The sequence below is a fragment of the Vombatus ursinus genome, unplaced genomic scaffold (assembly GCF_900497805.2).
Source record: "Vombatus ursinus unplaced genomic scaffold, bare-nosed wombat genome assembly UNPS02014791.1, whole genome shotgun sequence".
NCBI classification, from domain to species: Eukaryota; Metazoa; Chordata; class Mammalia; order Diprotodontia; family Vombatidae; genus Vombatus; species Vombatus ursinus.
In genome coordinates this window covers 52,801,515-52,811,473 of record NW_020954569.1, presented here as the reverse complement: position 1 = coordinate 52,811,473, position 9,959 = coordinate 52,801,515, and the positions used below count along the sequence as shown (strand labels likewise).

At 38.0% G+C, this 9,959-nt stretch overlaps 1 pseudogene; it reads left to right on the top strand.

The window, feature by feature from the left end:
* Window positions 1–869: 869 nt before the first annotated feature.
* Window positions 870–9,959, top strand: part of LOC114047873 — a 15,740-nt pseudogene continuing 6,650 nt past the window's right edge.

The following is a 9,959-nucleotide window of genomic DNA, read 5'->3' as shown; positions in this document are numbered from 1 at the left end:
ACCAGAGAGGCCTTGACCTCATTGCAGACCAGCAGTGAAACTCCGCCCTAGAGCTTGACCCCCCCCACACACCAGGGCCTACCAGCAGAAAAAAGACCCTGTTTCCATAGCAACCCAGCAGGAGGGCCCCACCCCTGGAACAGACCAGTTGCTAAATGCCCTGCCCAGGGGAGGCCAACAAGGAGACCTTCCCCCACACCCTGGTACAAGCCAGAAGGGAAACTTTCCATGCAGAGAAAGCAAACAGCTAAGCCCTGAAGCCTAGTGAAAGCTAGCAGTAAGACCCAGAGCCCTAGCACAAAAAGCCTGGGATGGTGCAAGAAGAGAGCCCAGCTCTCACATAAAAACACCAAGTCACAAAAAAGGCAGAAAAAAAATGAGGAAAACAAAGCAAAACAAAAGAACTTCATTATAGAAAGTTACTATGGTGATAGGGAGAATGGAGGCATAAATTTAGAAGAAGACAATATTGTCAAAATGGCTACATGTGAAGGCTCAAAGAAAAATGTAATTTGGTCTTAGGCTAAAAAAGCATTCCTGGAAGAGCTCAAAAAAATATTTTAAAAATTAAATTAGAGAAGTAGAAAAAAAAATTGGGAAAACAAATGAGAGTAATGCAAGAGAATAATGAAAAAAGAGTCAATGGCATAGGAAAAGATACAAAAAGTTTACTGAGAAAAGCTAACTCCCTAAAAATTAGAATTGGCCAAATGGAAGAAAAAGAAGTTAAAAAAAACTCACTGAAGAAAATAATTCCTCAAAAATTAGAATTTATCAAGTGGAAAATAATGACTTTGTGACCAGGAGGCACTGGGGCCGGGCAGGCTGGGGCCAGGGGCCGCTTCAGCATGGTGGCAATAGCAGCAGCCATGAGCGGCAGCGTCTATGGAGGAGATGAAGTTGGGGTGCTTGTTTCTGACATTGGCTCCTATACAATGAGAGCTGGCTATGCTGTTGAGGACTGCCCAAAGTTTGATTTTCCCACTACTACTGGTGTGGTACTTGAAAGTAGGAGCACATTCCTGGAGATAGATGGGGATAAAGGCAAACAAGGAGGTCCCACATGCTACATAGATACTAATGCATTACATGTTCCAGGGGAGAATATGGAGGTAATATTACCTTTAAAGAATGGAATGATTGAAGATTGAGACAGCTTCCAAATTATTTTGGATCACACTTACAAGATGCGTGTCAAATCAGAAGCCAGCTTGCACCCTGTTCTAGTGTCAGAAGCAGCACGGAATACCACAGCAAAAAGAGAGAAACTGACAGAGTTGATTTTTGAACAGTACAACATCCCTACATTCTTCCTTTGTAAAACTGCAGTTCTTAGAACGTTTGCTAACAGTCATTCCACAGGGCTAATTTTGGATACTGGGGTCACTCATACTATTACCATTCCAGTCCATGATGGATCTGTCCTTCAGGAAGGCATTGTGAAATCACCTCTTGCAGGAGACTTTATTACCAGGCAGTGCAGAGAACTGTTTCAAGAAATGAATGAAGAATTGATCCCTCCATACATGATCGCATCAATGGCTATTCATGAAGGATCTCCAGCAAACTGGAACTTTTGGAACAAAAACTCATTTTTTGACAAAAACTTCTGGGAAAACTGGAAAACAATATGGCAGAAACTAGGTATAGACCAACATGTGACACCATATACCAAATTAAGGTCAAAATGGGTACATGATTTTATACATAAAGGTGATACCATAAGCAAATTAAGAGAGCATGGAATAGATTATTTGTCATATCTATGGATAAGGGAAGAATCTAGGACCAAATAAGATTTAGAGAGCATTACAAAATATTAAATAGACAATTTTGATTATATAAAATTAAAAAGTTTTTGCACAAACAAAACTGATGCAACCACAATTATAAGGAAAACATAAAACTGGGAAAGAAATTGTAACAAGTGTTTCAGATAAAGGCCCCATTTCCCAAATATATAGAGAACTGAGTCAAATTTATAAAAATATAAGTCATCCCCAATTGATAAATGGTTGAAGTATATGAACGGGCAGTTTTCAGACAAGGAAATCAAAGCTGTCTATAGTAATGTGAAAAGAAATGCCCTAAATCAGTGCTTCTTAAGCTGTGGGTTGTGATCCCATATGGGGTCACGAAAAATTTGGCAGCAATAAAAGTTTTCTGATTATGCAGCCACCAAAAATTAATTAAAAATCAAACATGTAAGGAATCCAAGGTATTTCTGGCAGTGCCTGCCTGTGTTGTATCACCAACTTCACTGCAGCCTTGGTTCTATACACAAAGCATGCACACTTTGCACTGCACATGCTGTCAGTCCGTGCTACACCAAGGAACTCTGCCAAAACATGAAAAGGGGTCGTGAGTGGAAAAAAGTTTAAGAAATCTTCCTCTAAATCATTATTGCTCAGAGAAATGCTAATTTTAAACAGCTCTGAGGTATCATCATACACCTATCAGTTTGGCTAATAAGACAGAAAAGGAAAATGTTGGATGTTGGAAGGGATGTGGGAAAACTGGGATACTAAGGCATTGTTGGTGGAGTTATGAACTGATCCAACCATTTTAGAGAGCAATTTGGAATTATGCCCAAAGTGCTATAAAACTTTGCATACCTTTTGATACAACAGTAGCATTGCTACGTCTGTCCAAAAAAGAGGGAGGACCTATTTGTACAAAAATATTTATAACACCTCTTTTTGTGGTGGCTAAGGATTAGAAATCAAAGGGATGCCCATCAATTGGGGAATGACTAAACAAGGTATATGATTGTAATGGAATATTATTGTGCTATAAGAAATGACAAGCAGGATGATTTCAGATAAACCTGGAAAGACTTATGTGAACTGATTCATAGTGAAGTGAACAGAACCAGGAGAACATTGTGTAGAGTAACAGCAATATTGTTCGATGAAAAACTGTGAGTGACTTAGTTATTCCCAGTAATACAATGATCCAAGACAATCCCAAAGGACTAATGATGAAGCATACTATCTTTCTCCAGAGAAAGAACTTATATCGACTGAATAGAGAATGAAGCATGCTATTTTTCACTTTCTTTTTTTTCTTTTATTTGAGTCTTCTTCTACAAAATGATTAATGTGGAAATGTTTTACATAATTGCACATGTATAGCACTTATATAATTGCTTACCATCTCAGGGAAAGTGGAGGGAGAAAGGAAAAGAAGAATAAAACTTAGAACTCAAAACTTTAAATAAAAATATAAAAAAAAAGACAGAATTGAAAGATAGGAAGGTACTATGAAATTCCAAATAAAAATAGCCTGAACTAGATTGCAGGGGTCCTGTAATGTAAGGAATATGTGTAAAAGGTAAACATTTAAACACAAAATGGTAATGAAACTTTCTGAAGAAAGAAATATAGTTATCCCTTCTATATCACTATTTTCCCCAACAAGAATTCAATATATCACGGGCCAGAATAAGAAATTAAATGGGAGTTTTGTGGGAGTTTTGTGGAAGCCACAGATGACACACAACAACCAGCAAATTATGCAGAAAAAGTTCAGAAGCTCAAAAATGCATGAAATATATGTGTAGTATTGTATAATATAGTCTATGACCAAATACTTAACCCAAATTTTAAAACAAATTGCTGCAGAAATCCCATGAAAGAAAAAGAAAAAAAATAAGACTTCTTCTCTGGTACAAAGGGATGGCCAAAAAATTTTACGTGGATTTTCCAGATTGTGGGTATGCCCCTTACCCCCTTGGTGTGGAATGGATAACTGTAAGTCTCCCATCCTCTAGGAGAAGACATTAGGCTCACACCTCTCACAACAGAGGGAGGGTGGGGAAGAAGGGAAATGAAGGATCACCAGCTTGGATCTACAGTCCATATGCATTTCAGGAACACACAATCCAGTCCAACAGGTCTTGTGTTTGATTCACTCACACTACTTTGGAGCTGGAGGCTGGCGATGGAGAATTTAAAGCTGTAGCCTGACACTTCTGTGATGGCTGAGGCTTCCATGGCTTCTCCTGTTTCACTAGGCTTTCACCTTCATTCCTCACAATTCCAATAGATAGGAGGAGATCACAATAAGTGTGACAGTCCTTCAAATAATGCCAAGGATAGGACAAGAGGATAGGTCTCAAAGACTTCTGCGCTGGATCAGTAGACTTACGTTTCTAGCATCTTTGAAAATACCTGGAAGAGAGGCCATCCAAGAGTAGCCCAAATATATAATTAATATTCCCAAAGCACAGTTCGAATTATGTCACTTGGTTGTTCAAAAACCTTTCATTCTACCTTGCATAAAACAGTTGATCAAAATCTAATTTTCAAAAAATTATAGTTTAGACTCCTTACATTCAAGGACTGCCACAATCTAGGTTAAGTTTTTTTTTTTTCAATCATTTTCATCTTTCTCCTCTTCAAATACTACAAGCGAACTCATCACCGTTCTTTGAGCATATTTCATACTTTCCTAATTTCATGTCTTTGCTGACACCATTCCTTTTGCCAAGATTGTTTCCGTTATTATTTCTACCTATTGAAATTTTATCTACCTTTCAGGGTCTTGCACAAAGGCTACACAAAAGCTTACCAGATCTAGTCCAACTCACCCACCTAAAGTGATCACTCACTTATCTGAAATTCTATAATATCTTCCTATCTTTCACATCTGTCTCTTGTAGCAGTTTCCTTGTGACACATACATGTGTATATATATTTATATACATATATATGTATATGTGTGAATGTGTACTTTTTTTCATAGAAGACTATAGACAGAGCTGAAAAAATAATCTTATAGTTCATTGAGTCCAAAGCTCTCATGTAATCGATAAAGATACTAGACTTTAGAGAGGTGGTGCATATTTCCCAATGTCACATAGCTAATAAGTGGCAGAAATAGCATTTGAACCAAGATGCTCTGACTGGAAATCCAATAATTTCTAAACCATGATGCTGGTACTCCTCAACTAGATTAGTGTAAACCCATTTTTAGTCCTGTGTGACCACTACTGAGAGGAAGTCTTGGGGGTAGAAACCCTTTATCTAGGATTCCTCTGGGGCTACAGAGAATTAAGTCATCCTTGAGTCTCTAAGCTAAGTGGCCTGAATGAATTCTTGATACCCAATCAGCCTCAGCAAGCTAATGCCACTCCAAAAGGTGTCTTCAAAACACAAGCAAAATGAGGTAGAGAATTGAACAATTTATTCTGTGAATTTGATTGATGTTGACAGCCAATCTTGACAACTCAGGCCCCCTTTTTTTTTTTTAACTTTTTCATCTCAGGAATGAGTTTGGCCTGAATCATCTGAATAATTGCCTCTTATCCTTTAAGACATATCTTTCACTTTGGGTAGAAAGCTACAAAAAACAAGTATTATTTTAACTGCCTTGAAAATGAAAAAAAAACAGAACAAAACAAAACAGACACAGAGAGGTTAATTGACTTGACAAATATCACACAGCTACTCCGCAGCAACATCAAAAGATAGTCTCCAGTTCTCCAGGCTAGCCTAACTCTTAAATATATGTAAGGGTAATCATTACAGATCCTTAAAAGCATCTACTGTTTAAATAAAAATAATAACCTTTGCAATTGTAAAACTCCTCCCCTCCTCTATCTTTTTTTCTTCTCTTTCATATGGGAAAAAAAATGGTCCTGAGCTGGTATAAGTGATGAAGCAATCCAATTTAAAATATTTGGTTGTGCTTATATTCCCAAATGCTATATATGCTTTTGTTTTAAACTTTATTGTTTTTTGTTGAGATGCGCAGACTACAATACAGGCAGAAAAACAGGTTCCAAAGACATGCTGGGTTTAGTACCTTTCCTATATGTGACAAATGGAAAATAGTTTTATAGAGGTTTTCACTTATTCATTTGAAAAACATTTCTTGAACAGTTGCTGTATATATGAAGCCCTGCAAAGCTGTATATATGGGACCCCCCCACCTTGCCTCAAAGGCTCTGACCCTCTACTTTGTTTATCTGAGGTGGGATTGGGGGCAAGGAATAGTAGGTGGTAAGACAAGTCCACAAGTAACTGTAGTAAAAGGTAGCATGTAGTACACCAAAACAAGACAAGGAACTACAGCTTATGGAGGAGAGGATATTGGAGCTGAGATGCTGGTAATTTTCTGATGTAGAAGAAAGAAAAGGAAGTCACAGAAAATAATGCAATGCACATTGATAGGCAGGCATTTAAAGTGCATTTAGGAGACTGGTTTTGCTAAAATGAGGAGGAAACTTGGTGGTTCAATGAAATCAGGAAGGCTTGAGTTCAAATCTGGTCTCAGACACTACCTGTGTGATCCTGGGCAAGTCAATTAACTTCTGTTTGGCTTAAACCACTGGATAGGGAAATGGCAAATTGCTCCAATATTCTTGCCAAGAAAATCCCATGGACAGGGTCATGAAGAATGGGATGCAACTGAATGACTGAACAACAACCACTCGACTAAAATGAAAGGGACAATAATTAGAAAGTTAGGACAGGGCCAGATGTCAAGATTATTAGGAGTCATAGGGAGAGCTAAAAAAAAAAAGCCTTAGCGGTCATGTTGTATAAGCAGCATCTCTGCTGAGGGAACCATAGGATCATAGAATTACAATGGGAAGGTACCTTTGAAGGCATCTATTCAATCATCACTCTACAGATGAAGTTCAAAGAGGTAAAGGTGTTTTTATGAGATCAAAACGCAAGTAAATATCAGAACTGGGATCAATCCCAAGTTCTCTGACTCATGATCCAAGTATCCATAAAGCTAGAGAGGAACAAAAGCTAGAAAAAAGTTTAGACTGAGGAACTAACTTTATTAACATCCACTAGAGGCTAAGAAGATCGTTACCTGAAAATTGTAAAAATATCAGGATTTTTTAAAAGTTCCACATGTCAGGATTATATCTGGTGCATTAAATAGATCATGGGTCTTACATTAAGGAAAACTTGAATTCAGATCCTACCTAAAACACTTAACTAGCTGTGTGACGTTGGATTAGTCACTCCAAATCTGTAAGCTTCAGTTTCCTCATCTATGCAAAGGGGATGGCAATAATAGCATCCTCCTTCCCATGGTTCTTGTAAAGATCAAATAATGTAGTACATGTAAAATGCTTAGCTCAGTGCCTGGTACATAGTAAGTGTTATATAAATATTGTTATTATTATTAAGACATTCTTGCATTGATTTATTTCTTACATTAGACTACAATTTTCTAATTAGACTACAAGCTTTTGGAGGGCTCAGACAATGTCTTCTATTTCTCTCATGATCCAACCCAATGTTCAACATAATCCTAGGAATAGCAGAGTGACTTGATAACTCTTTCTGAATTGTTTTAAAAATGAAGCATCACTTATTTCTTCTGGTTCTATTGCTATGTGTACTAAGCAAGATACTCCAAGTTTATTATTTCACAGCTATGTTAACAATTGTTTTGTCTTTGGGCATCTTAAAGGTTTGTGTTTTCCTGTATCTCAAGACCTTTTCCAATAAGAACCTCCATGCTGGTTTCACATGCAGAAGAGAAAGCTGATATTTTTCAAACCTCCCTGAAATAGGGGAGGATTTTAAGGTTCCAGGACTTAGAAACTTCCTTGTTATTGCTGTCCTTTCTATAGACATTTCATCCTCAATGGTGTTAATTTAATGTCTTACCTGCTTTCCATACCCCTTGCCCATTTCTCCCTCTCCCTCAAGGAGTGGGAAAAAAAAACTAAACTAAGCTAAACATGATAGTTTCTGTCAAGGAGGTAATAATTTCCTGCAGAATGAAAAGAACTAGGGGGAAGAAGGATCAGCAACAACCTTTTGGAAGCGTGGGCTGCAACCCCCCACTGAGGAAGGAATGAAATTTTGTCAGGCATGGAGAGGAAATATCCGCTGTTACCTCTGTCCATAAAAGTAAAGCTCGGGGAAAAAATAGCTAAAAACCATCTCTGAAATCCAATCAGTTTTAATTCTAGCAATTACAGAAAAGTTTAGACATTGGTACTTCTTCCCAGCAAGAAAAGAAAGTCAAGGAATCATTAGCCCACCAAGAGGTGGAAACCATCGAGTCCCCATCAACTTTAACCTCACAGGCCACTAAAACAAGGCAAGTGGAGAGGCAGACTATTGCATTCTGAACAGAGTATAGTTTCCCAAAGCTTGCTCTGTTGTCAGGATGAGAGTGGAATGTTATGCAATGCATCAAGCAACACATGCCCTTTCATGCAGTTCAAACAAACTGTCCTCTAGGGATATCTGGGCCCCTGAATCTGAACACAACTGCACAATCCACCTATGCTAGACTATTCTGCATCTGTATCTATCAAATACCCTACACCCCCACCCCAGGTGTGGGGGGTATCCAGGGAGGACTAGCACCTCTGCTGTGAGGGTTTGCTGAGCCTTTTCAGGGTAGCTTCTTGGTGTCCACCTGCCACCAACTCTCACCTGTAGCTCTAAGAAGCTGTAACATGTGCAGCAGTCACACCTCAATAAAACCATCTCTCCAGACATGTTGAACCAGGCTGAGGGTAGCTGACAGACCTCAAACCCATCAGTGAGTTAGGGGAAAATCTACCTTAAGCATGTGAAGACTTTCCCTGGTGAAATGAGCAGATGAGAACAATCTGTTCCAGTGTCTATGAAGGTGGCTGAAGCAGGCGCTGTAGAATGCTTAGGGTTTGGTCAGACATCAAAGATGCCAAAGTCATCCATGCATCCCAGACCATCGCTAGTCATCTTAATCTTGTCTTAACACTGGACTTCAATGACTCTGGAAGTGAGAGGGAGGCTGATGGCTGTTTCACCTGATTCTAATTCATGCACAAGTCAAGACATCACCCTCATGATGTCATTGGTCTTCTTCAAAAATGAAAGACAAACAAAAAGAGGCAAATACTCCCACTCTTATTGGCCTTCCACATAAACTTTCTTGCCTCTATGGATTTGCCCAAATTGTTTTATATCCCAGTAATGTTTTTCTTCCGCCTCTCTGAGAATTAAATTGATACTCACCCTTTAAAGTTCAATTTTCCTGATCTTCCCAGTTAGTAATGGCTTTTTCTCATCAGACTTCACATAGTACTTTGATTGAGTCTGTCTTTTTCATACACACATGACACACACATATACATATACGCACACATACATGTATATATGCAAACACACATGTTTATATATGTATATACACGCACACATTGTAGATGCCAGGTCCTTTTTCATATATGTATGTAAATATATGTGTGGAAATAGAAGCATCTATCCATGTATATATACATGCATGTATACATGCATATTTCTATTCTAGGTCCTCTGACTCATGATCCAACTATCCATGAAGCTAGAGAGAAACTAAAGCTAAAGAACAGTTTAGTTGAGGGACTACCTTTATTATCATCTTCTAGAGGCTAAGACGATTATTATCTGTAAAATGTAAAAATATCAGGATTTTTAAAAATTCTGCATGTCAGGATTATGTTTCAGAGATAACAATGTATATACACATGTGTATATATGTATATGTATGTATACATACAAACATACAAATACATTATAGTTGGATGTGTATGTTATATTATTCCACTAGAGTAAAAGTTCCATGAGGGCAGGGATCATATTTTATGAATCCTTTGTATTCTCCCACAACAAATACATAAAACAATATTTTGCATACAATACCTAATAAAAGCTTCCTTAATCTGAATCCTTCTGAAAGCATTTACTGACTGCCTACTATATGTCTAATTCCACTATCTGCTATAGAGATACAGAAGCATGATAATTCATTCCCAATTTTCTAGGACTTTAGAGGCAAATAAAAGCCTGTAATATACAAAACAGAAAATAATCAATTTCTAGCTTGTATGATCCTCTCTAAATGCAAAAGAAGTCCAGAGGAGGAAGACATCAGTGGAGGCTAGAGTGGTGAAGAAATACTAAAGAGAGAGAGAGAGAGAGAGAGAGAGAGAGAGAGAGAGAGAGAGAGAG